The sequence below is a fragment of the Cygnus olor genome, chromosome 4, assembly GCF_009769625.2.
Source record: "Cygnus olor isolate bCygOlo1 chromosome 4, bCygOlo1.pri.v2, whole genome shotgun sequence".
In the NCBI taxonomy this organism is placed as follows: Eukaryota; Metazoa; Chordata; class Aves; order Anseriformes; family Anatidae; genus Cygnus; species Cygnus olor.
The window spans coordinates 9,201,241-9,227,210 of record NC_049172.1 but is presented as its reverse complement, the minus strand read 5'-3'; the positions used below and the strand labels follow the sequence as shown (position 1 = coordinate 9,227,210).

The 25,970-nt window shown below is 40.3% G+C and overlaps 1 protein-coding gene across 2 annotated transcripts in view; it reads left to right on the top strand.

Moving 5' to 3' along the window:
• Positions 1 to 391: 391 nt before the first annotated feature.
• The window catches only part of BMPR1B (bone morphogenetic protein receptor type 1B), a 257,437-nt gene continuing 231,858 nt past the window's right edge, over positions 392 to 25,970 (top strand). For both annotated transcript variants that reach the window (XM_040555617.1, XM_040555612.1), the window contains exon 1: positions 392 to 468. The gene's annotated coding sequence lies outside the window, so the exon portion shown is untranslated. The remainder of the gene's footprint in view (positions 469 to 25,970) is intronic.

Sequence of the window (25,970 nt, the reverse complement as noted above, 5' to 3'; positions counted from 1 at the left end):
TGAGCAACCCCAACTCCCTCAGCCTGTCCTCACAGGAGAGGTGCTCCAGCCCCTTGATCATCCTCGTGGCCCTCCTCTGGACTCACTCCAGCAGCTCCACGCCCCCCCCGCGCTGGGGCCCCCACTGAACGCAGCACTCTCCAGGTGGGCCCTCGCGAGTAGCGGGGGCCCGGCTCCTTTTCGGAGGGGCTGTTCCCCCTGCTCTCCGTTTCTCATTGAGGGGGGCCAGGGCGTCGCCTCGCCCCTCTCGCAGTCCCCGGGGCCGCGCAGGGCCCTGAGAAGGCGGCGGCTCCGCGCCGGCCGCCCGCGGGGGGGCGGCGGCCGATCCTCGGCGGCGCTGGGCGGGCGGGCTGTGTGCTCACTAGTGGGAGCTGGAGAGGGCGAGAGGAGGGGAACGGCAGCAAAAAATAAATAAATCCCAAACCCTAGTGGAGCGGCTGAGGCGGGCGGCGGCCACGGGGAGCCCCGGTAAGGCGGGCGGAGAGGGGAAGGCTGCTGCGGGGTGAGTGGGGGGCTGCCCGGGGTCGGGAGGCTTGGTCGGATCGTGCCCTGCCACGAGCTCCTGGAGCCGGTCTGTTTTGCTTCATGGCAGGGGGTGATGGAGAATAGGGTGAAACGGGGCGGGTGGTGAGGATGGGTCCTCAGAAGGCGCTCAGCGTGCTCCCCTTTGCAACTCGGATGCTTCCCAAGGGCTGGTGTCTTTACAGCCCTCGTTGATTTTCTTTCTTTTTTTTTTTCTTTTTCACGAACTCGTCTGATTGCCCCCTTGACCCCGTGTAAACTTTCAGCATCTGCAGCGTGCTGTAGCAAGGATTTGGGACTTTAACTTTGCCCTGTGTTAAAACTCACACCTCCGTTTGATAGCACCTATATCTTGCATAGCAATAGGTAGCGAGGAGTTGATCCCTATTCCCCTCCATGCCACTCATGGTTTCGTAAGCTTACAGCGCTTCCTCAGTCCTCTCCTTTTCAGCCCGGAAAGCTCTCTTTAGCTTCATTTAAAGCTGATCATAAGGGAGGCGGGTGCAACCGTCGTTAATTTTGAGAACGGCTCACTCTGAACCGCAGAGGTGACAAAGTTAGGATGCTGAAGGCTACGTCTCAGGGACTGACTTGTGGAGGCAGCGTGTGGTGACTTGACAGCAGCGGCCGTGAGACTGCCCACAGAGGACGGGCTCGCCTCTGTCAGCGGCGGCACCACTCACTCCTGCTTGCTTTTCCTGATGGGGTGGATTTCTTTCAAAGTTATTTTGTAAAGCAACCAAAAGACCAAAGTGGTGTTTTACCATTAGAGCGGCATGATGAATTCATAATATACTCGTGAGTTCTCTGGTTCGCGTGTTGAAATTCCGTTTTGTTATGAAACACTTGCCCAGTTATTTCAAAATAAGGAACCCATCACAGCAAATGCAATCTAGGCGCCTTGGGTGCCTTCCTGCAGCCTGCTACCCTGCTTGGCTTCAGCTGAGCTGCTCGTGAGTGACACTTGTGCAACTGGGGGGAAAACTCTATCCTTTGGGATAGTTGTTTATCTCTATACATTTGTCTGTGTGCATCACTGAAATAGTACGGGTCAACATACTGAATGTTCCTGCTTCAACTTGGCACTTAAGTACGTGCTTAATTTTAAGGGTATGAGTGGGTCTGCTTTAATTGGTGTGCTCATGCAATTAAAGTGATGTGTGTGCTGGATGCTTTGCTGTGCCGAGGCCAGAGTGCTCCTTGCTTTGCAGCATCAAGCCCTCAGGTCTTGAAACTCTTGAACCTTTGAAGGAGGTTTGATTGGTGATAATGTAAACTGACAGATCCACAAAGGCTGCTCCGAGTCTCGTCTTTCCTGCCTGTTTCTGTCATTCTTCTGTGTGTATTGTTTCTTAGAAAACAAAAGGTTCAATACGTAAGACATAATATCTGTTGCCAGGTGCAAGGAAACAATGAGAGGAAGTCTGATGCTCAGGTGGGAAATGATGTGTTACTATTCCTGAGAAATAAGATTAATGTTTTTTTTTTTCCACATGAACATTTATGTGCTGCTCTATTTCTTAACCACTGACTGCTTGCCATTGGCTACAAAGCAGATACCCAGAGTGTAAATCCTGTGGAGAAGGGACTGCTTTGTGTTGTCTTACATACACAGTGCCTGATGAAGTGATCTAGGGGGTGAGGGGTGGGATGGGGTGTGTGTGTGTGTGTGTGTCTCTGTCCCAAAGAGACAAAGTCATTTATAGCCTTTTGGTGGAGCATGGAATAAAACAGAAAAGCCTCCCTAAAACTTGTGACAGCTTTTTTCTTCTGACTGTAGGGTAGTTGCAGGGGTAGAATAGCATATAGGCCAATGTGGTTCTCTTGGTTGCCATTGCTCTACTGAAGAAATTAAATAGGCTTTGTAGACACATCAGTATTCAACTCATCCATGCCAAAGTGATACAGATCATTATACTGTAAATATTTAACAAAACTAGATTGGTTAGCAGTACTTTGTAGAGTGAACTAAAATATATATATTTTTTTTGTGTGCATCACTTAAATTTGCAAGACCAGGTTAGATGAAGCCCTGAGCAACCTGATCTAGTGTGTGGCATCCCTGCCTATAGCAGTAGGCTGGAACTAGGTGATCTTTGAGGTCCCTTCCAACCCAAGTCATTCTATGATTTTTTTACTTATGGCCGTTTGGATTTTTTTTATTTTAAGAGATGAGCTACTATTTTTATATTCTTAGAATGAGCTGAGGATTTGGCTGCTGATAAGCAAAATTAGGAGGACAATGATTAGAAATAATATTTTTGATCTGAAGTTTTCATGTGCCAAACCAGTTTCTGCATCAGCGCGTGTTTCAAACTGGATTCACTTCCGACAAGCAAATAACTGCTTTATTCTTTCTGCTTTGTGTCTGGTGAGGTAGCGAAAATGTAACAAGGGCTATCTGATAAGGTTTCCAAAAAGTCAACAAATTGTGACATTCTGATGATATCTGAAAATTAGATCATGCTTTTTATTATCAAGCTTGTTCTTTTGAGTGTATGAAAGGAAGAAAGATTTCTCTATGGTTTCTGTAAGGGATGGACTTTTTTTTTTTTTTTTTTTTTTTCCAATAAGGAAGTGATTTTTGAGGTAACTAAAATACTCTATAAAGGTAGTGTTTGATTACATTATACCGGGCTTGTCATGCATTACATTACCGAGTTTACTTTTCTCTGCTTAAAATGTCAACACCTCATCAAGTTGTAAAGAAACTCCTGCGTGATCAATTATTCTTTATGATTGGTTCGAGCATCATTGTGTGTGTGTACAAGCAGGTGTGTATGCTTCCATCGACAGCGTGCATGCAGAGGTGCAGAGCTGTGTCTCTGGCACCCAGGCAGTACGTTTTGGTTGCTCTCATCCATGGCATATGCTGCAGAGTTTTGATAGGAAGCAAAACCAAAGGAAGCCTACGTTCTTATACATTGCATTTCCAGCCTGGGTTCCCTGGTAGGTGAGTGGTGAGTTCCTGCTTCAGCCTTTCTTACCCCAGGGCTGTATTTTCAGTCCAGCTGCCTGCTTTTCTGTCACTTGGCAGAGTGAATATTTCTTAGGCCTCTAAACCTTTGTCAGGTTTGGTTATAATTGGCCAGTACGCTCAAAACTTGTTAGCGAGGGGCCGGCAGACAGCTTTATCCACAGATAAGCAAGTCTGAATGTTTCCTTGTGAAAACAGGCGGAAAGGGTTATTTTCCTCATCTTGTGGTGAAATGTCCAACAGGGAGGGTGTTTTCAGCAGAGACTTAATTACCATTTTGAGCCTTATATGGTTGATACAGTCATCTGTGGTGGCTTACAGGACCGCAGGTATGGGTCCACAGAGTGTGCAAAGTTTGAGGAGATGGGCACAAACCGCAGAGTGTAATAAAGAGTAAAGACTGGAGTAGCGATGTGGGTGCAGGGAAGAATACCCTGAAGGTAGGTTCTCTGTTTAAATCTTCCAGAAGGATGTTTTTCAAGCAGTACATGAACTGTAAGTATGCAGGGACTTGCATGCATGCTGATCTTTAGAGTTTTTTCCCTGGAAATTGATTTTATTACATGTTGAAAATTAATCCAGTGCTTATGTCAAAATAAGTTATTAGAAACCTCTACATTTTTATGTCATTAAGCCAAAGACTGTAGTTCCGCTAACTGGTATGCATAAAGGCATGCAATTAAAATGTATGTTCTTTAAATCCGCCTCTTTTTGTAACAAATGTAAAAGTTCCTGTCTGAAACAAAAGCAAAATTCAGTTGGTATTCAGAAGATTTATAGGTAAAGCCCAATATCCAAATGGGTTGTATATATTTATAAAGCAGCCACTTAAAAGTTTTTAAAAGGTTACACTATCCAATATTTATTCCCTGAAGCTACAAATGTATTTGCTCATGCATAACTTCACTGAGGAATACTTATGTGAACAGAATTATACACTTGCAGGTTGCAGAATCAAGACCTTAATTAGCTCTAGGTTAATCCCTTCCCCCTCCCCCCCCCCCCCCCCCCCCAATTAAAAACAGAGGTCAATTAAGGATCAGATGAGACTTTACAACTATCTTCCTTACCAGTAATAGCTATTCTGATAAATATTTCAATTTCAGTATAATCTCAGACATTTTGTCCAACTCGCTCTCCTTCATTCTTACCAATTTTGGCCAAGGAAGTAGCTGTAGTTAAAACAGGCCGTAGAAGTGAACTGTTGAAGCATGCACTGTTTATTTTGGGGGAGGGAAAATACTGTGGGCAAAATAATAGATTTATTCATACTGGACTGATAATGTGTATGCGATGAACAGAGTCTGGCTAGTTTTTTGTTTGTTATGTATGCAAATACATCTTGATCTGTAAATTGAGTCAAATATAACTTTCATCTTCATGTGTCTGCCGATTTCTTTTCCCCATCAGAAGTGATGATGAATTGACATACACAAATATGCACGTAAAATGCAGTGCAGAGGGTATAGGTATACATGCAAGCTAAATCGTTACTAGTCAGATTTGATTCAGAGACTGCTGATTTTAGGCTCTGTACGTACGTGAGAAGATTTGGACAAGGCAAACAAATTCTTGTTTCTGTGCCAAGTGTATTGCAAAGTCAGGACAGTGTAATGGAGATAAGGCTAATTAGCTATTTGCATTTGCTACTGAAGTTGGATGAACTTTTTTTCCTCCTAACAGCGAATTTCTCTTCAGGCATCACTATCCAGTAGAGTTTGTTAAAATGAATGTAGCAAGACTTTTGTAGCCTGCAGAAATACAAATAATTGCATACAAGCATCATAGACTTCTTTTATTCATAGGCAAGTCTTGTAGGGTCTTGTCTTCCTGGAGAATAGAAACAGAGAAACCCTTCAAGCTGAGCCAGGTCCTGGTGCTTTGAGGAGATGACACAGGGCTGGTCCCTAATGGCCCTGCAACTCAGCTTGTCAACTAGGATGCAGGTACAAGTACCCCTCAAACAGTTTGGAGATGCTGGGTCAGGAACGAGGTCAACTTCAAGCTGCTGATATTGATGGACAGAGTGAAACTTCAGTTATTCAAAATACTGCTTTATGCATTCCTCTTTAAAAATATTAATGATATTGTCTTTTTCCTTTATTCACAAGCATTCCTAGTCAGGCATTCAGGGCTGCTATATCTGACACATCGAAACTATTATGAACATGAGGCTTTGAGGCTGTGTTGTGTTTAGGGTTTAAAATATAATTTCTGTTTGGGAGATGGTAAGAAGTGTGTTGACTTAGGATTGCTAATGATTTTTTTGGGGGGGTTCAAACTGCAGTCTGCCTAGCTCTGTGGTTTTCACAGGATGCCCATCACTGTCACATGAAGTGAGCTTCTTATGACAGGAAACATTCCTCCCACGATATTAAACTCCTTGTTAAAGTTTACTTTGGCACAGATATAATTGCGTTACTATAGTTAAAGAGCAAAACGATTTTCCTCTAGAATTCTGGCATTAATTGGAAATGGATGGTAAATTCTGTGGATTTATTTAGGGTTAACTCTATTTAAATAGGGTGCGTAAGCTATGCTTGCCAGCAGTATATGAGCAGCAATGGCATCACATAGATGCATATTCGTATTTTATGGAAGGAATAGGATTTTTATCCTGACAGCTGTTGCAGCAGCAGGCAGATTGATATTTCTGTGTTTGCAGAGGAGGATGAGAACACTTAACTTGAAGTTAAATATTTTTTTGATATTTTCATATCACAACAGTTTAGTTTTGTCTACAAACAAGCCAAGGGTATACACCCACCACCACTTACAGTGGGGTTTACATTGCACTGCAGGGCTGTTCAGCGTAATAGGGACACTGCTGAGGGAGGACCTGCAGGGACCAATAATTTATTTCAATTAAAAATGAAAGAACATAAAGATAACTTTAAACATTTCTGCTCTAAAATCTATTGGCAGGGCGTTATCGAGCTTTTCTGTAGCTGCATTATGGAATTTTTCAGGACTCTTTCATTCTGAGTGCAGTTTGTTTTCCTGACAAGAACTGACATGTGATCTGCATGACATGCAGGCTATGGTTTGAATGAGTGTAATTTTCTTATAACTTGCCTTTTTCACAGGTTTCATGGAAGTCATTGGTTATTGAGAATCAGGGCTTTTTTTTTTTTTTTTTTTTTTTTTTTTTTTTTTTTTGAAAAACAGAAGCGAAGCGAAACAAAGAATTTCTAATCTTCTGGTTGTAAAGTTTATTCTTATTTTTGAGGCTTGGCTCTTAGGTGCTTGACTTGTGTGTTTAATGCCATTGGATTTACTTAATTTGTGCGTAAATGTTTTGCTAGTCTTCTGAAAAAGAGTAAATTTCATATTTCATGCAGGACTGAATTTTTTTAATTCACCTTGCCAGTTTAGGCAACATGACTTGGAATGGTATGAAGAAATGAGAGCCTGTCAAAAGGGTTTGATCTATTTTTATACTGCCCTTCTGCTCTCAAATGCTGTACATGTATTTGAAATTATTAATCCCAATGTCATTTCTTTCCTTAGTAGCATTTCAGCTGCTTCTGTGAACCATTCTTGGCATTTCTTCTCTTACTGCAAATTTAATAAAAACTAAAACTGCATGACTGACTTTTTAAATGGAGATATTCTTATGGGTGTAATCATGGATGCTAAATCTCGTTAGAAGTTGGTGAGACCTTTGCCTGCAGGAGTTGTCTTACATGTATTGAAATACTCTTTAAAACTTTTTTTTTTATGTGCTAGTCATACTGAGATACTGGTCTTGGCTCAAAGGTGTAAAAAGTAAATTACAAATAGTCCAACTGATTAAATGCAGTGCTCTGAAGGAAAATAGTGATTTGATGGCTGAGTTAAACTTTTAGAACTGCTTTACCATAAAGCTAAGGACCTAAATGAGCAACCGCTTTGTGAACTTTTGGAGCATATGCTATGCCTAGCTCTTTTTTTTTTTCTTAAATCATTTTTTTTTTCCCTGGGAGATGGGGTCCAAAGCCAAGCAGGTGGTGGGAATGTGCTTGGTCTGCATCAGTGTGAAAACACCTTCCACGGTTTTCTATCATCCCCAGCTGTGATGTGAGATAAAACGGTTGAACCAGATGATCTTAGAGGTTTTTTTTCCAGCCTAAATGACTGATTCTGTAACCCAAGATGCTGTTTGCAGACACAGTGAGGCAACTGGGTGAAGTCTGAGTTGGCCCAGTTGGTTAATGCAGAAGTGAAAGGTTGAAAATAACCTTCCTCAAACTCACTTCTCCGCAACTCCAGAATAAAAAAATACTATCAAATGGTGCTTGGCAGATGTCAAAGGGTAGAGAAGGAAGGCATCTGAATATTTTTTTTGTGCAACTAATATCTGAAGAAAATGTATTACATTGAAAACAGAGGAAGAAAGCCCCCAGGAAGATGCTGTGTTTGGATCTTCTCCCCAGCAATACCAACACAGGTCGTGCAATATTGCTACTTTTGGCTTTGGTGTTATGAGCAGACTAACTGATAATAACGGTTTGGCATACAGGATTTAATGTGATGGGTATGTAACACTGCTGCTAGGTGCTGAGATCCTGTTGGGCTGGAGTGAAGCAAGGTAGGTTCAGTGCACTGAAAAAAATCCTGTCAGTTGTCTGATGGTTCAACCATGCTGCTGTGAGAGGCGATAGCAAAGGAGAGCACTGTCAGCCCAAGTCTGGAATGAGAAAGCAAACAGAAGAATTTGTAGGGGAAGGTCAGGACTGTTACAGCTGGTATTTTTTTTTCCATATTGGCTAAGGACATAGGGGACAGGTTACTTGAGGCAGCAGCTGTATATATGTGCTATTAACACACAGATCATGGCAAACATTTGAAAGGATTATAATAAAATCCTTGAAGTAAGTTCACAGTGTTTCTTCTCATCCCTGGCCCTGGTGTTGACCCTTTCCTTTTGTCTGCACATTAAAGTACAGAAGTCATAGCTGTAATGTAGCCATCGTGTAATGAACAAGATGATTTTTCTATATAGGTTGATTCTCTTCTTAAATGACTATAGACTGTAGTAAAATCATGCTTAAGTTGACATACTGGTATAGCAGAAAAAAATCTATCCCTTAAATAGTGTTGCTGTCCTTGGGAGCAGTTGCAAACCCAGACAGCCCTTCAAGGGTGACCACTGGCAGATCACCACTGGTTTGGTGACTAGATTTCAAAACATGCACATGCATCTCTGGTGCTAGCTAGGTTTGAGCTGTCTGAATATTTGGCACCTTTAAAAATGAAATATTACCTCTTTTATTTTGCTTGTTTACTGCAAGTTTTAGTTCAGATTTGTAAGCCCTTTGAACTGTCCCAGGTGATCTGTCTTTTCAGAGAAAAACGTGCTAATTTACAGATGATTATACTCGTTCTAACAGATGTTGATCCAGTTACCCTCTTGCATCTAGAGAGAACATGTAAGAGGACTAACCAACATAATTAGTGGCTTTTCTTTGTGTTGTTTTCTTTTTGATGACTGGAAATCATCGCAGAGCAGTTACAGCAACTTTGAACTACATCTTGAACCCTGTAAGCCATCAAATAAGGGGAGGTACAGGGAAGGAAGAAATAATGCAAAGATATCAAAAGTTGTGGGGAACTCGGCACAGAACAACCTTTTCTAAATCGCATCTTTCTCTAAAGTATGTAAGGAGAAGCATTGGACCCACGGGCTATATTCTTGAAAATGCCTGTATGTGAATGAGGGCTATAAGGGTGATTTTTATCCCATTGTGAGGCATTGCCAAGGACATCAAATATATCTGTATGCTAATCTTTGCTGAAGGAGGAGGGAAACCATATGATGGTGACAGTGATACTGTGCATTTTGGGGTGGGATGGGTACATGCAGTTCTGGGCCACACCACAAGGGATGCATGTGTGAAGTCATTAATCTCAGGGCTTTGTTGCATTCTTTTTCCTCCTACAGCTTTTCAGCCCACACACAGCTTTTGGCTACGACACTGCCTTTTCCAGCAGATAGCCTATTGCACAGGAGGACGAGTACGAAGTGGGAGACTTTCTGAATGAACTGATATAGTAAACCTTTCTGCGTGTTATTCTTAAATTCTATGAGCTTTTTTCAAAGGAGCAGAGTATGCGGCTATAAACCTAGGATGTCTTGGTCCCTCCTCTTATTTTCTTAATTGTCCTCAAATATGGTAGAAATACAGCTCTGGCAGAATCTGTAGTTGGACAGGGAAGGCAATTAGTGCAGGTTTTGCCTCCCCTTTACTTTTTTTAAAGCAGGAAGGCAGGATAGCTATGGAAACAGAAGAGCTGCTAAATGCTTGTTTAGCAGCAAAACAAGATAAATATATGGTCTTGAGAAACCTTTACATTTTGTTAATCTATGGAGGCCAAGATTTAGATTTGTAGTGAGATAAACAGGTGGTTTTGTAGTTAAAAACTGGTACTAAAGACCTTTAAAAGACTGCTCCTTCTCTACTTCTCTGACTTCTGTAATGCCAGGAAATGCACCACAATTGACAGGTTAAAGTCAAAGGCTTCTATTGTTATAAATGTGTGTAATTTTGGGGGATGCAAACACTTTCATTTTTTAAGATCAGTTGTATCCTATAATATAGGCTGTTGCGTGCACTTCTAAAGTAGTTGTCCACATTTGAATCCATTCATTTCTTTATGATGTTTCTTCCATATGGCTCGGAAAGGGAAAATGTTTTGAAAGCAAATGCTTTTTAAAATGCTTTTTAAGATGCTTGTATATCTGGGTTAAATATTTATGTGGCATTTGTTACTTTAATGCACCAAGAGTGAAATTACATTATTTGCTGAAAAAATCAAAAAAGAAAAAAAAAATAAGATCAAAACAGATGTTTTTAAAAGTACCCTTTAAAATAATTTCATTTAAGTATAATTAAAATATACTGTAAAATGTGTTGCAAATGATAACTCCTTAATTCAGTAATGAAAAATAAAATAAATGGAATGTCTCTTTAATGAAAGAAATAATGAATTGATGGAGGCAGTTTTGCTGTTTTGGTAAAATGTTATTTCCATTTACGTGTCTTTACCACTCTTCTTCCTGCACCGCTTCAGTTCTCTTCCAGCCACTAACTCTGTCTCCCACAGCTCCCTCTCCCTCCACAATATTCCTTCCTGAACAAAAGCCACCAACTGCTGTGCTTATTGTCAGTAAGCCAGTGTCAAAATTTTCAGCTGCTGTTATTGTTTAGATGTTTCTTTGTGTAACATGAGAACTCTCGTTGAGTATTAGCTTAGTGGCAGCAATCGTGGTCTGTAATGATAATACTCTCCAATCAGATGATAAATGTTTGCTTATAACAGCTGTTTTACATATTCATTAATCAAGAAATATTCTTGACACAGTGATAAATACAACTTGAATTCTTCCTTAAGTGTGCCATGTACAAATAATGCTGTTCATCAGGGAAAGGATGATAGATGGTACAGTAAAACTCATAAAAGATGCTAGGGATGCAAGTCAGACAACAGCGTTTTCTTCAACACGTTTTTGTTGAAATGCTGTATGTCTTTGTCTCTCCAGTTCTACAGTTTTGTGGCTTGCTTATTTCTGTGCACACGAGTCTTTATGAATGCATCAACAGTTATGGTTTTCAGTAGCTGGAAGAAAGCTTTTGGCATTAGCGGTGCATTCATCTATCTTTCCAGGGATGGAAAGTCCTGGGTGAGTCATTTAGATCAAGGTGGCTGACTGGAGTGTGCAGCAGCTCACGTGCAAGGGACAGACCACTGCCTACAATGGCCTTGTTACCAGCACAGTGTGAGTGTGACCAGATTGCATATGTAACCTCAGTGGTGAAACTTCCATTGGTATCAGCCGTCCTTGCTAGTCCTGGCTTAATAGGTTATTATTGTGATAGGTTATCATTGTGATAACCATTGTGAGTGCCTTCCAACTCCTCTTTGACAGTTTCATGCAGTGCATGTTAGAGAACAGCCTGTGCACAGCAGGAGTTAGCCGGAATATTTTTTTCTCTCTTCTGGCATGGTAGAACCAACAGCATCATTCACTTGTGCCCATTCTTTGAGGCAAGAAGAAATATATGCAAACTAATACGTTCTGCTTCTTCATGAGGAGCAGAGAGAAGCCTCATTTATCCCCCGTGGCATAGAGACCAGTCATGTGGGCTTTATTTCTATAGTTTTCCTTTTCTGATCAAGATTTTGAGGCACTCACTTCCTTCTGATCTGCTTTTGAAGGTAATACTTGGGCAAGATCCTCAGTTGCATCTCTGAGCTTGTTTTAGTGTGTTTTCCATTAAATGTGTATTCTGTGACTACTACAGTTTGGCATTTGCAAAGCCTGTGAACTGTGCCCGTGGAAGCCCTCTTGGTTCTTTGGGCAGTACAGTTTCATTGTAAAGTTATCTTTAAAGTTGCAGTATTTGTTTTTCCATAGGAGTCCATCCAATACTGTAATTGTCCAGGAAACAGGACCTCATACTACTGAGAATGCAATTCATGTTGAGTGAGAACTTAGAGTTTATTGAGAAACTCTGCCTTTAGTATTAAGTTTTTTTCAAACCCTTTTTCTTCATGTCTGAAAAGATGTAAAACTTGTTTTAAACATCTGATCATGACACTTCTTTGAAGAAGGGTTGTTCTCGAAGTAGTACTTGAAACCACTGTGTGCTTTCAGTAGGTGGTCATCAACATCTGGGGCCAGCAGATGGGACCAACTAACTGACCAACAAGATTAATATGATGATTACTCATTGAATGTGCCCATTTTTCTCAGATTTTCCAAATAAAACTTGGTATTGCTTGGTCTTTTTGAAGCCTAGATAACTACAGATCTGCATAAGTCAGCTTAATTTGTTTCTTTGGGTTACTCAATTCTTGTGGGCAGAGGCATTGGGGCTTGAGAGATTGTAACAACTGGTGTTTGAACTGGGATGCCTTTGTACCTCCTGTTGTCTGTCCTCTCCCTTAATGTATTTATGATTCCCTCTGGGATGCGGAGGGATCCAGTCTGGATGTAGTCACAATGTGCACGTGGTGAATCAGTAAATGTAGTGTTTGGAAGCAGTAGAGTAGCAATCAACACATGCAGTTCAGCTGGCCTTACAGCTATGTCTGGGCATGAATGCTACATGTAGAATTCATCTTGGTCCTTTGATGCTTGTACCAACTCAACATACTTATACTGACACAGTAAACACTAGGAAATCCAAAATGGGTTTAGATTTGTTACCACCATCTACAAGATGTACTTTTCCAGAAGGTTCATGCAAATGAAGGGCTTCATTAACATGCACTTGTTAGATGGCATCGCAAGACTGCTATTATGTGAAGTTTCTCTTTTGTGAAATCTATGTATATGTAGTATTTCAAAACCTTCAACTGAAATTATACATAAAAGCAGTAGTAGTGGATGGACAGACGAACTGATTCTTCATTGTTAACTTTATTTCTGTGACCATTTTGAGAAAGGATTGACTGAATTACATGAATAAAACTATCTGGCAGAACTTGTGCCTCTTTCAGTATTACACTGGACTGCACCCCAAGGCCTCATTAGCAGGCTGGTGGGCACAGAGTGGCATACAGAATCACAGAATTGTAGGGGCTGGAAGGGACCTCCAGAGATTATCAGGTCCAAACCCCCCTGCCAAAGCAGGTTCCTTAGAGCAAGTTGCTCAGGTAGGCATCCAGACGGCCCTTGAATATCTCCAGAGAAGGAGACTCCACAACCTCCCTGGGCAGCCAGTTCCAGTGCTCCATCACCCTTACCATGCAGAAGTTCTTTGGCATGTTGGTGCAGAACTTCCTGTGCTCCATTTTGTGGCCATTACCCCTTGTCCTGTCCCCACAAACCATTGAAAAGATGTTGGCCAAATCCGCCTGTCTCCCACACCTCAGGTATTTATACACATTGATAAGATTCCCCCCTCAGTCTTCTCTTCTCAAGGCTGAACAGACCCAGGTCTCTCAGCCTTTCCTCACAGGGGAGATGCTCCGGGCCCCGTATCATCTTTGGCCCTCTGCTGAACTCTTTCCAGGAGATCCCTGTATTTTTTGTACTGGGGAGCCCAGAACTGGACACAGTACTCCAGTTAAGGCCTGACCAGGGCAGAGTAGAAGGGGAGGATCACCTCCCTTGACCTGCTGGCCACACTCTTTTTAATGCACGCCAGGGTCCCATTGGCCTTCTTGGCCACCAGAGCACACTGCTGACTTATGGTCAACTTGTCATCCACCAGGACCCCTGGTCCTTCTCCACAGAGCTCCTCTCCAGCAGGTCATCCCCCAGCCTGTACTGATACATCTGGTTGTTCCTTCCCAGGATATGTGGATGTGGAATTCATGATGCAGTCTCTCCTTCAGGGCAGAAGAAATTTTCTCTCCTCTCCACTGAATTCCATTCTATTTAGGTCTTTAGCATGTTCCCTTCTTCTAGATTTAGTTAACATGGGCTGTGCACTATAGCACTTAATGGAGGGGAAGAACTGAAGAGATGGTAAATGACAAAGATGAAGTGTTGTAAGCCCCGTCTTCTTAGGATAGCAGGCTATATTATGGAGTGTGTGCACGTAGTTTCCTTGAAAAATATCTAGATAACTTTGCCAAACAATTTACCTATCCAGTGTGTCTGTAGATGTGGGAGTGTCTTTTTGGCTCATCAGAATTTAATTTCTACATTTGGAGTCCATGCAGGTAAGCTTGTGAGGTGCGGCTGTCTCCCTGTCAGTCAGAGAAGGTGGGCTTTGAAGGTGAGGGGCACTGGGAGAGACTGACAAATCGAGCCTGAGTTCACACTGAAAATTTAACAGAACTAGCAGTTTAGTTGATCTTCAGCTAAATTTGTTTATTTAGATTGAAGGTCTAGTCCTCAAACCTGACCCTGCAGAGGTCAGTGAGAAGGTTGCCCTTGTGTTCATCAGCCAGAGAAATGGGTGCCTGACACAGTGGAATTGCAGACGTTTATGCTCATGAGTTATAAGGAAAGAATGGCAATAGAGGATATGAAAGGTCTGAAATGGAAGCAACAGATGATCTTTTTCAGTTCAGAATGACCCTGCCAAAAGAGGCGAATGACATCATAAGCTGGAAGGTCATTGCTTCTTAACCAACTTTTAAAATATGTTAATATCTAGAAAATATGCTTTGAAACTTGATTGATGAATAAATCAATTTAAACTCATGAGAAATGAGCATCTTTAGCTAATCAAAAGTCTTCAGAACTGCTGATGGGAAGAAGGTACAAATTTGTGTTAATGGATATAGTCATATCCTGCACTCTGCTACTGTCAGGTACTCATCCAAAGTGTCTTTTCAAGTGTCCTATTCCACTTGACCAGTAAGTCTGAAATTACAGATATTGCACAACCGCACTTAGTTATTTTTACAGACCTTCAAAGAGTACTGTGTCATTTGTCTTATTTATTTTTCCTTAATCAGGCTTTCTTGGTTTTAGTTCTTCTGTGGTCAGCCTTGGAAATGAATCATAATAAATAGAAGCAGCAATATAAGGAGTGAATTTTCTTGTTACGATGTGGAAATGACTGTAGCTGTGGATAGGTTACTCTGTGTAGTTTCCCATTTCAAAACACAACAAAACCTGAGTCTGAATAATTCTAGAGGCCATTGCTGTTTATGACCCAGATTTTTTTGGGGGGTGGATTCTCTTGCTTTCTGACACTCCCACAGGTGGAAAGGAACCTTCATTTCCTCACTCTAGGGAAACCCACTTTTGTTTTCTGAGAATCAGGCTCATTTTTCATGCTGTGTATGAAGTTTGCCTCAGAGATACACCATAACAACCCAACTCAAAAGAAGTGTCATCTGTTACTAGTGTAGTGAGCAGCTCTCCCTCGTCCATCTTTATCTGCTTTGACTGAAAATGTGAGCAGCAACTGTGGGAGAACAAGCCTGTGTTTTTAAAGACCCTCTTGTTTTTTTCTCTATTCCCCATAGCATTTACTGGTGTTGTATGCTCTTGATGACTTGAAAATATTGCTTTGACACCTTAATGCCAGCTTTTGTTCAATACAGTATGTAGTCAGCTATTAATCTCCACTCAGAAATCCACTTCAGGGGATTAAGCAGTTTTTTGTTCTTTTTCTATGAACTCTCCAAGTTTCCTGTGCTGCTTTGGTATGAGGAGCTATGCTGCTCAGTGTTGGTCAGACTTGGACCGTGTTCCAGTATTTAATGATGCTATAGGCCATGTGCAGGTAGAGCTCACCTGGGAGCACGTTTGCCTCCTGTCCGCGAAACTTGGTGTGAGTGTATTGAAATCTACTGACTTTTATTTCCCTGACTGCACAGCCCTAACAGCTTGTGCATTGCAGCCAGTAAAAGCATGATTTCTACTCATCAGATGTAAAATAACTTTGATATGTACTGGTTATACTGCAGTTTGTAGTAGGTTAGCTGTGAAAACAGGATTTTATTTTTGAACTTAATCCTTCTAATTTTCATACATTAACTACAATATTGACTAAATATTTCTCTCCTTGCCCTTAGGAGATGGTTCTGGGTGAGTGTTAACTGTGTCAAGAAAAAACAAATAACATAGGAAATAAGGTAGATATCTGATATAGTGATTCCATTAGTTTTTTTTTATTTTAATGTATTGTTTTTCCACTGCATTCATCAAATAAAAAAAAAACAACTTTGAATGCAGTAACCTATTAAACCCCCTTTTTTACTGTAATGTTTATATACACAGCCCCTCTGTATTTTTGTTGTGTTTGTGACTGGCCACTTGAGTGAATTCCCTGCGTGTATGCAAGAGCTCCCCTGTTGCCTTGTATCCCTCTGCAGCTCTTCCATGGGCAAGGTGCTTTTGCGAGGAACAAATTATGGTGGTCCCTTCTTGTGCATGTAGAGCTTAATACCTGCTAAATAAATAACTGAGCTTTTACACTGATTATGAAGTAAGTTTATTCTGTCTCTGGGTAGAAGTTGTATTTATTTTAGAGTTCAGTGCTGTATACGTGTCACTGACAGCTTCTGGAAAGTGAGTAGTATTTTGGCAAAGAAATCTTTCATGGTTTGGGATGCATTTGTACAGGGATGCTCAGTTGGTATGAGCGTGTATGCTGCTTGTGGGTACAGTCACTTCCAGAGTTGATGAGTTACTTGGGAAGGGCCGTGGCCATAGATACAACTTTCAGTTACAGACATATGTCAAGCACATCCCATGTATGCAAGGCACAGTTTTGCTGTGTAATTTCAGATATGTTGTCTGCAGATTTGTCTTTTTTGTTAACACCCTTCTTATCCAACTGTCTTGCCTCTGACTTTCTAAAGCTTCATAAAATGATGGATTGTCTAATGGGCTAGCTGTTACAAGAGCCTTATTGTGGATGTGAAAGTGTCTCATACAACTGAAGCTTATCCAGAGTAAATTGTATTTCAAACATTAGCATTGCTCAGTTTCAGTGGACTCCAGCTGTTCTGCTGAACTGTATTTTTATCGTTTTCCCGGACTGTAGGGTACAAGTGTTGAGACTACAGATTCTTTTATCTAGTATAAATTTTCAAAGAGCTTCGTTGTTGATTTTTTTACATTGCTTAATCTATTTTCTTTTATGCTTACTACGTAATATACATGAAAATCACTTGCTAAGGGATCATACTTAACAGCTGTTTAGGCTCTATGCTTCTTTCAAGGTCTCTGAAACTTCAAAGTTTGCATGGACTTAAAGCAAAAATAACGCTCAAGTATCAAAGGGAGAAATAACCAGTGTGCTTGATAGATGTTGGTGCTGGTTTGAGTGCTTCCATGTTTTGTCTGAACACAGCTCACTTCTGTAGAGCATGCACTGATACTTAGCTTACCTTTCTATGCGGTTCTTTATAAAACATTTTTGTCTGTTAAACTTTTCCACCAATTATTTTTTTTAAAGTTAAGTTTTAAATGTGCTTGAGGTGGAGGTGTGTCTTGATTTTGCTGTTTTTAAAAGTTCATTTACGAACTGCCTTTAATCTAATGAAGGAAATGAAGAAGTTTATATTATGTCATTGGGTTCTCATTAGTTGCTTGTTTTTTAATAGGATCGTAATTTCATTTGGCAAGTGAAAGCCTTGTCTTACCACCCCTTTACCTCAGTCTCCGCTTGCAAAGCCCAAGAAGGTCTTTGTTCCCTAAATGTTATGCTTCAAAGCAAACCAAGAAACCCCTAGACAAAATAACTTAAGCAGCTCCCACTCACTAGGTTGGTAGGAAAGGCTCAGTGCTGTGTGTATAATGTTTCTGTGCTCTTGGGGAGTCCTTGGCTTGCTCGGCATTGCCCCCAGACCCATTAGAGCAGCCAGGTTAAAACCAACACTGACTTAACGGTAGGAGTGAGTCACAGCTCTACCACACTTCCAAGGTAGCTTGGGAACACAGTAGAAGAATATTTGGATAAAAATAAAATCTTCTGGTTTCTGTGCTACAGAAGATAGATGATGATTATTATTTATAAACCGTTAGTTAACATGGTCCACCTGTGAATTTGGGAGTTATTCTTCCTCTAAAGGTTAAAGAAATAAAGTCAGCTTGTAATTTACTTGGAGAGAGGTTACTGACCATAATAGTTAAGCGAGGAATTAACTTACACCTTAGCTGCCAGTGAAGTGCCTCTTTTTTTTTTTTTTTTTTGAACCATACTGCTAGGGAACAGTGTGTGAGCCTATGCTTTTTATTTTCTCTTACTGCTGTTGTATTGGTACGTTTAGTTCTCTAGCATTTCTCTGCAGTTAGGGGTGGGAAAAGGACCATCCTGAAGATGGTTCATCCTATCTTAGTATTAAGAAGTCTTAAGGCAGAGCAATGAATATTTGTAAATACAGCCTTTTTTTTGAGGTGCCAAAATAATGCTAGGGCTTTTAGATAAATGCATGCAAGTGAGATAAATTACATCATCTTTAATTAAAATAGTTATTTGATTTCTGTAAAAATGCCACTCTTCATCACTACAGAGATAACGTTTATAAAAGAAATATTTGTTAGGTGAACTCTCAATAAGTTTTCATCAGTCACTGCTGTGTCCCAGACTCGTTTGAAAAGATATCTTCCAAACAGGATTTGGAATTCCTGAGTCAATGTTTTTGCATCACTTTCAAACCTGAGGTCTCACGATGATGATATGTCTTCCTAAAAAACAAAACAAACGACAAACAAACAAAAAAAACCCAACCACTACCCAAAACAAACTCCCACTGCATTGGTAGGTCTATGCATTGAAGTATTCTTATATGGCATAGGAATGAGAACTGAGAAACTGGCTGTTCAACAGTGTGCAGGTATTTAACATAATCTGTACTTCCAGACCCAGGTCAGAAACAGGTTTGTAATTTTTCACTAGCTGTTTGAGAACTATGAAACCAACTTCAGATTTTTGGTCATAGATGATAGTGCTGTTATTTTTTTCTGCAATGTGCAGAAATCCCACTCACACCTTTCAAATGTTATCCCTTTCAGTTCTCCATTAGTATCCCATTTAACCACTTTTTAGTAGCAACAAGCATTCTGATTAGTTTTAAAAATGAGAGATCTGACTCTTATTGTGAATTCCCTTGGTTGCCACAGCCAAGCGTCTTTCATGGCAAAACTCCTGGTCAAAAGCCTGCTTGCCTTGCACCTTTTTTAATGATTATTTAGTAACGATGTGGGATGTGGAGGTTAAACTGTGCCTACTGCAAGAGTTTAGGGCCCCCAACAATAAAATAAGCTTTTGGGATGAATTCCTTCCACGTCTGTGAAGAATCCTATTTGGAAGCTAGCTGCTCCACCAGAAACTAGCTAGAGGGAGGTCCCCTTGCTTCTCTTCCAGTCTTTCCCTGGCAGTGGACCTGCAAGACTTCCTGGGTCACTTTCCAGTTCTCTGCTTTTTCATCTATTATGCAATTCTTTTATAAAAGTAGCAGATTTTGTCTCCTAAACTTTGAATGCTTTCAATTTCCTCTTTGTGGAGGGTATTTTCAGATGCTGACCTGTGAAGTCAAGAGGAACTTTTTCATTTTCATCCTGACCAGCACAACTGGTTCATGTGTGGTGCTTGGCATTGCCTTAGCATAAATACTGCAGTTTCCTTTCTGCTACTTGTGTGTTCCTGCCACTCCTTTGATATGCTGATAGACAACAATTAAATGCCCTCTTTTGTTAAGGTATGTTAAATAAGACAGGCAAAGCTAGTGTCTATCTTCACGCGTGTTTTACTTACTGATTGCTCCTTGGCAAATGGTGCTGCAGCAGGGCACTGAGGTGGGAGGTGTGTAGAGACATTTCCTGGCCTGTAGGACAGGGAATCAGTCAGGCAGCTGGTGTCCATGTATGGACAAGGGAAAATGGGGTCCTCAGCACGGAAGCCACATCAGATTTCTGGTGTGAAGTTTTTCTTCCTTTCCTCCCCCGCCAAGGTTAATTGGTCTATGTGTGTCTGTCCATGTTATTGAAATTAGTAGTAGCAGCATGGGACTACTGTTACATGGTGCAGCAGTGATCCCCAACCATGGGGGTGGCTCTAGTGAGGCTTCCCAGCTGAACATCATGTTCTAGTTATATAGTTCCTGCTTTTTTCCACTAGTCAGTCTGATTTAGTATTCTTCTCCTCCCATCGCAATTCCTGTGGTCAGGAACACAGTTTGCTTTGAGATATGGGGAGATGCTAGGTTGGATGCTATTGAGAGTAAATCTGCAGTGGTAACTCAATATTACAAAGACTATTTTTCCTGGTAATTTAATGACATGCCTTCAGACATCTAGGTGACTTGTCACCATGTAATACCCATTGCAACCCTCAGCCATTGGGTCTAGCTTGCAAAGTACACATGGCCAGATCCTATACTGTGCCCAACTTTTGAGCATAATTAAAGTGACTGTAGGTAAAAGATTAATTCTGATGTAACTGCATGATATCACTGTGTAAAATTGTATTTGAAAAGCTGGATTCTTCCTGGTACTCAGAAACAACAACAACAAACTATGAAGATGCTACTGGAGTACTGTGATGATATTGAACCGTTTGGACAATAATTTGGGGAGATTGTGCCCTGCACATAGTAGCTCTCCTCTGCAACCTCTTCCTCCTGTATTCCTGAAGCAGAGGAGATGCCCAGACAGGTTTATTCCACTTGGAGAGTAGAATGTGAGAAGAGAAACACAGGAGTAGAGAGGGGCACAGATCCATGACAACAGTTGATGGGGTTAGTAGTGTGTATTTACTGGTAGCATGGCTCTGTCAGCTGGTAATTCTGGTATTGCACACGTTTGGTCAGGAAAACTGAGATGTCTGTCATGGAAGTGGCAGCTGGAGAAGAAGGCAAAAAACCTGGCATTAGCGGGACTATGAGATGTATTCTTCTATTCCCACAATCTGTTTGGTCTTTTTGCTCTTATATCTCCTTTAGATTGTTTCCCCCATCCTTTTATTAGTTTTTTTCTAGCAATATTACTTTGAAGACAAATGTTGCTTTACAATGAAAATATTGAAATTCCATCTTCTGTCACACTTCCCTGTAATGAAGTATAGCGGAAACAAATGCCCATAGCGGTGTCTAAATCCAGCCTTAGTTCAGCATACCTGCTGTTATCCTAGCAAATTCATTATTCATTACATACATTGCTTTCAAGTAAGTATCATGGAAGTTACATAATGTGCATTTCAGAGCTGTGAAAATATGTCCTTTTATAATTCTCCTTAGTAGTACAGTGGATGTGGAAATGATTTTCCAAAGCATGTGCCTAAGCAGTGGGCCTTTTGTTAGATCCAATTAGGCTTTCTCCCTTGATACAGTGCGAGGCTCTAAAGTTGTGTTATGCTTGGCCACAGACAAAATTAATCCAGTCAGCTGGGACTCTGAATGTCAGTGTTCTGTGATTTGAAGGTATAGAGCCACTGATACGTGTATTTATGTTCAGCAAATCTAGCATCCAGTGCATGCAGCAACGGCCAAGTCACTTGTCAGGCACATTGCGCGACGTGTCAGTGCATTTCTAAATTATTGCATGTATACGAGCTACTGTAAAATAACACTTTCCTCAACAAAGAGGTATTTCTCCTCTCCTGGTGATGAAGAGTGTTTCTTATTTGTCCTTTTGTTGTGTGTGATGAACATGCATTTAAGAAAACCTCATGTCTTTTCTGTTTCTCTCTCATTGTAAATTGTTGGTTAAAAGGTGATCGCTAATCATTTTGTTCATTTTAGTAAGTGCTTATTATGGGGTTTACCCTTAAAAAGGATGTTTGAGAAACTCAGCTGTTTTGTTGTGTATTAAGCACACTGATAGTGATATTTTAAAGTATTTTACTCCATCTGTGATTGCTTTTCTACCAGTGTAGTTCCTATGCTAAAAGCTGAAAACAGAGTTGGTTGCTGTTGGTGGTTTTACTTTAACGAGTGATGAAAAGCGATGAAGTGATCTTAAATCTAATCCAAATTTTGCTGACTTTCCTGGGAGCTTATGCAAAGACCAGAAGTGTTGCAACAGGTCTCAGTCCACAGAACTCTCAGTAAGCACCACAGAATCAGATGCTGCTTAAAAAAAATAAAAAAAATCTGTGCACATTTCAAAATCTTTCATTAAACCACTTACATTTTGGGCCCTGATTTTAAAATAAATAAATTTCCTGTAGTTTTCTTACTACACTTTTGGTAGTGTTGTTTATCAGTGGCATTAAACAATCAGCTTCCTTAATATACTTCGTAAGAGTGAATTAAAAAGTAGCACTTCCATTCTCCTGTGGTGTGACATGCCACATAGTCTGTGTAGTTAGTGGTGGATTGCTGAGCTGTAGTGTCCATCGCCTCCTGGTAAATATATGTCTGAGAAAATGTTTTTTTTTTTTTTTAATGAAACTTTTTTGTAAGTAGTACTGATACAGGTAAACAAGGAGGCACTTATGAAATAACTAGGAAAGAAAACATACAATAAAATTGTATTTGTTCCACGTCAGACCCTTTAAAAACCTGTCACTTCTTTCAATAAACTTATTTCAGAATTTCTTACTCTTAAAGTAATTTTTAAAAAAAGCTTCCAGTGTGAAGAAAAGGAAAATAAAACATGCTTTTGACTTTTGCTGAAGACCACTAAGGGTGCTAAAACCACCCTTCTTACTGAAAGTCTGTGAGCCGTTGATGAGAATAGACATAGATGGGCTCGGAGCAGCACATCCAGTGTTTCTCTTCTCATTCCAGTTATGGTGTGGTTGCTCTGACTAAATTGTTCAGGAGAGCAGGCTTTTGTCCGGAGGTGTTTGTCCACCTAGCAGTTCTTGTTAATAATCAGTCTGAATATTTGTCTCTAAATAGTTAGCAGCTTAACTTCCACTATGTGTTTTCAAACACTTTGGCCAGGGTTTGTAAAGTGAACCTTTGTTTTGCTGACTAACTGCACTCCTCAACCCTCCTAAATCCACTTTCTTCTGCGGTTGGAAATGGTGTCTTACCCTTGGCAAGGCAGCACGTTCTCCTGGGCCTGACTCTTGATGTTCAGGGGACTTTTGCGTCTGTTTACGCTGATGGAGAGCCCTCCATATCCTCTTGATGCTTCAGACAGCTGTTGTGGAGGGAGGCCAATTCCAGCCTCTGGGCAAAGTTGTTAATTATCTTGCAGGCCTGTTTGTGCACTTATGGCCTAAAAGAGCCATGAGTGAAGTACAAATGACCCTCTGAGGAACAGCTCAGTGGAATATGCTGCAGAAAAGTGATGGCATTATTTGGTGCTGCATCATGTTGTTTTGGAGATAAACTGAATAACACACACGTGCTATGGCTTGGTGACTCTTGGCTGCAGATGGGTTTCCAAGCTGGAGGGGTCAACAGCTACCTGAGGCTTTCCCCAGTTGTCAGGCATGCATGAGAGCAGCTTGGCTGGGGTGCAGGTTCCTGGCACCAGGGTGCGTCATCCTCCGTTTCCAGTTCAGAACAACGTAGAATCTCTTTACAAACAGCTTGTCCCCTTGTTAAAGCAAAAATATTTCAACCATCAGCAAAAAAGTGTTTTTCCCGACATAAATGACGCTTTTGTAATTTTTGAGAGGAGTCAGAATCCTTGCTTTGATTTTACTTTTTCTTTTCAGAATATGAGTAGAAATATTTTCTATTTGTCTGTTCATAGTCCTCTTCTTATCTTCTGGGCCACGCCCCAAACGTCCATCTGTGAGACACCGTGGCCATGCCCTGCTACTTAAGGAGAGTGACTCTATGGTGGTAAACTCTTCCTCCTGGGCTGCTGCTGCTGAGTCAGTCTTGAGGTTGAAAAATGCTTGGTCTCAGTCAAACTGCTTTTGTTCTGAAATCAGGTGAGGCAAAGAATACTGACCTGTGAATAACCCATCATCAGGTTGTTCCTATTTTTTTTCTAGAAGCTTTCAGAAGGAGCCAAATGGTGCACAACATGTATAGGTAGCATAACCCTTACTTTGAAAAGAAGTCTAAAAAAGCTGTAAGTAACAGCATTTAGACTCTGGTATAAAGTTTAGTGAAATACGCAGAGTCAGGCACATACTTAAATTGTGTGGACAGCTGTGACTGAACTGGATTCTGGATATTCCTCTTCATGAGTGAATGGTACTGGTTAGAGCTCATTTTTTCCATTTTTTTTGAAGATAAGGATGGTGGTACCTTTAAAAAACAAACAAACAAAAGCTTTAGTTAGCTAGACATAAGGTGTAACTCCTTGTGGTTAACTTTTCTTTAAGTGAGGATTTAAGGGTAACAAACCTTTATTTGGATGTGCGGTTTTAGAGTGAGGCACCTAACTTGTATTCTGACTGTTTTTATGTTGATTTGATGGAATTCAGTTGAGGGAGAAGTTTTAGATCACCCTAAAAAAAAAAAAAAAATCAGCAGAGGATATTAATAAATGTTCCTGACAGTAACTGGTGTATACATGTTGGAAGTGTGCAAACTGATCAAGCAGATGTTTATTTATCATCAGTTATACTATTTTGTTTGTGATTTTGATATCTGTATTCTCAAGAAGAATAATTTTGCATTTTGAGTGTTGCTGAAAATATGCACATTTGAATTTCATGAAGATGATTTTATGGTAACTTTTTTATTAGACAACATAATATTGTTTATTTTATGCTGTCAGCTAAAACGTACATTTTTATATACCTGTAAGTATACAAAAATGTTGCACTCCATTATTTGAGTGTATATAATTTAAAGAAAGCACTTTATATAAGACTCAAGTATGAATTTATATGAAGCCAAATTGTATTACTATGCCAAAGATCGTGGAAAAGTTATGCTGCTGTCAGCCTTAATTTTTACCCATCTATGTTCCTAACTGAAACTGTTTATGAATCTCTGTAATGGGACATGGGCCTTACTGTAGGGTAATGTTATAGTACTTACATAAAACTAAAAAAAAAAAAAAAGTTAAATGTTCTACCTTATTCTTGTTAAACATCTGTTCATAGATCAGTGTTAGCATGATAATTATTTTGTCACCTCGTGTTTTTTTCTGTACTGGCTTTAACTTTTCCTATTCAGAAAAGAAAGTGACCTATCTTGATAGTCTTGTCATGTTCTGCTGTCTCACTGTGAATTGTTATTGTGCTGTTTTGCTAAGTCATGAGCTAAATTTGTCGGAATCCAGTTCTCACTCTTCATACTCAAGCCATGTTTTTTTTCTTCTCTTGCTTTGTTCATCGTTCTGCCAAGCCCCGTCACTTCCATGTGATGCGAAGCTTAGCTTTCAGACTTGCTGCAGGTATAGTGATAGTTTGTTCCTTGTATCATTTATACCCCTTTCCTTACTTGTGCCTAGCATCACCTGCTGAAGCATAACTGTATTTGAAATGTATTTGTAAACCTAATTATAAGCTTTTTGGATCATTATAACAACTTTGAAAAATCCATCCCCACAAAAGTTTGAGGCCACCTTGTTCCATATACAAGGTGACTCTTTGGACATAAACCACACAGTTATTCAAAAATGTTTGCATTTGATTGACTTCCTTTGTTTAGATAATGTTTTGTACGAAGTACTGTTTATTTAAGTGCAGTTTATTTAAGCACGAGCGTGTGAGGCAGAGTGCAAATGATAGAGGGATTTTTAAGGATAGATCGTATGAGCAATAAGGACTAAACACGAACTTCTTGATTTTCTCCCGATTTGATCATTCTGCTATTTATTCATTAAATTAATAATTGAATGGTTATGACTGACAAAGCTTTTTCTGTCTTACTAGTGAGTATTTCTATTTTTTTTAAGTACCAGTTCTTCCTTCTTGCTGTAGGACTAGACAGAAGTCCTAGTGCAGGTTAAAAATACTGTGTCCTGTGTATTTTTTCCACCTTTTGGTGGCCTTTTCTTCTAGCTAAATGTTGTTTTTGCAATGTTTTTGACAGCATTTCTTAGACAAATAAAAACCAGGTTCTGTCTACCATTTTGATGCTTCCTGTTGTGTTTTCAATCGGGCTCCTAAATCCAAGGGTTAAAAGATTTACACAGACAGCTTTTAACTTTGCCATGTCAAGAAATGAGATGTCTGTCTCTAACATAGTATTTTTTTTGTTTGTT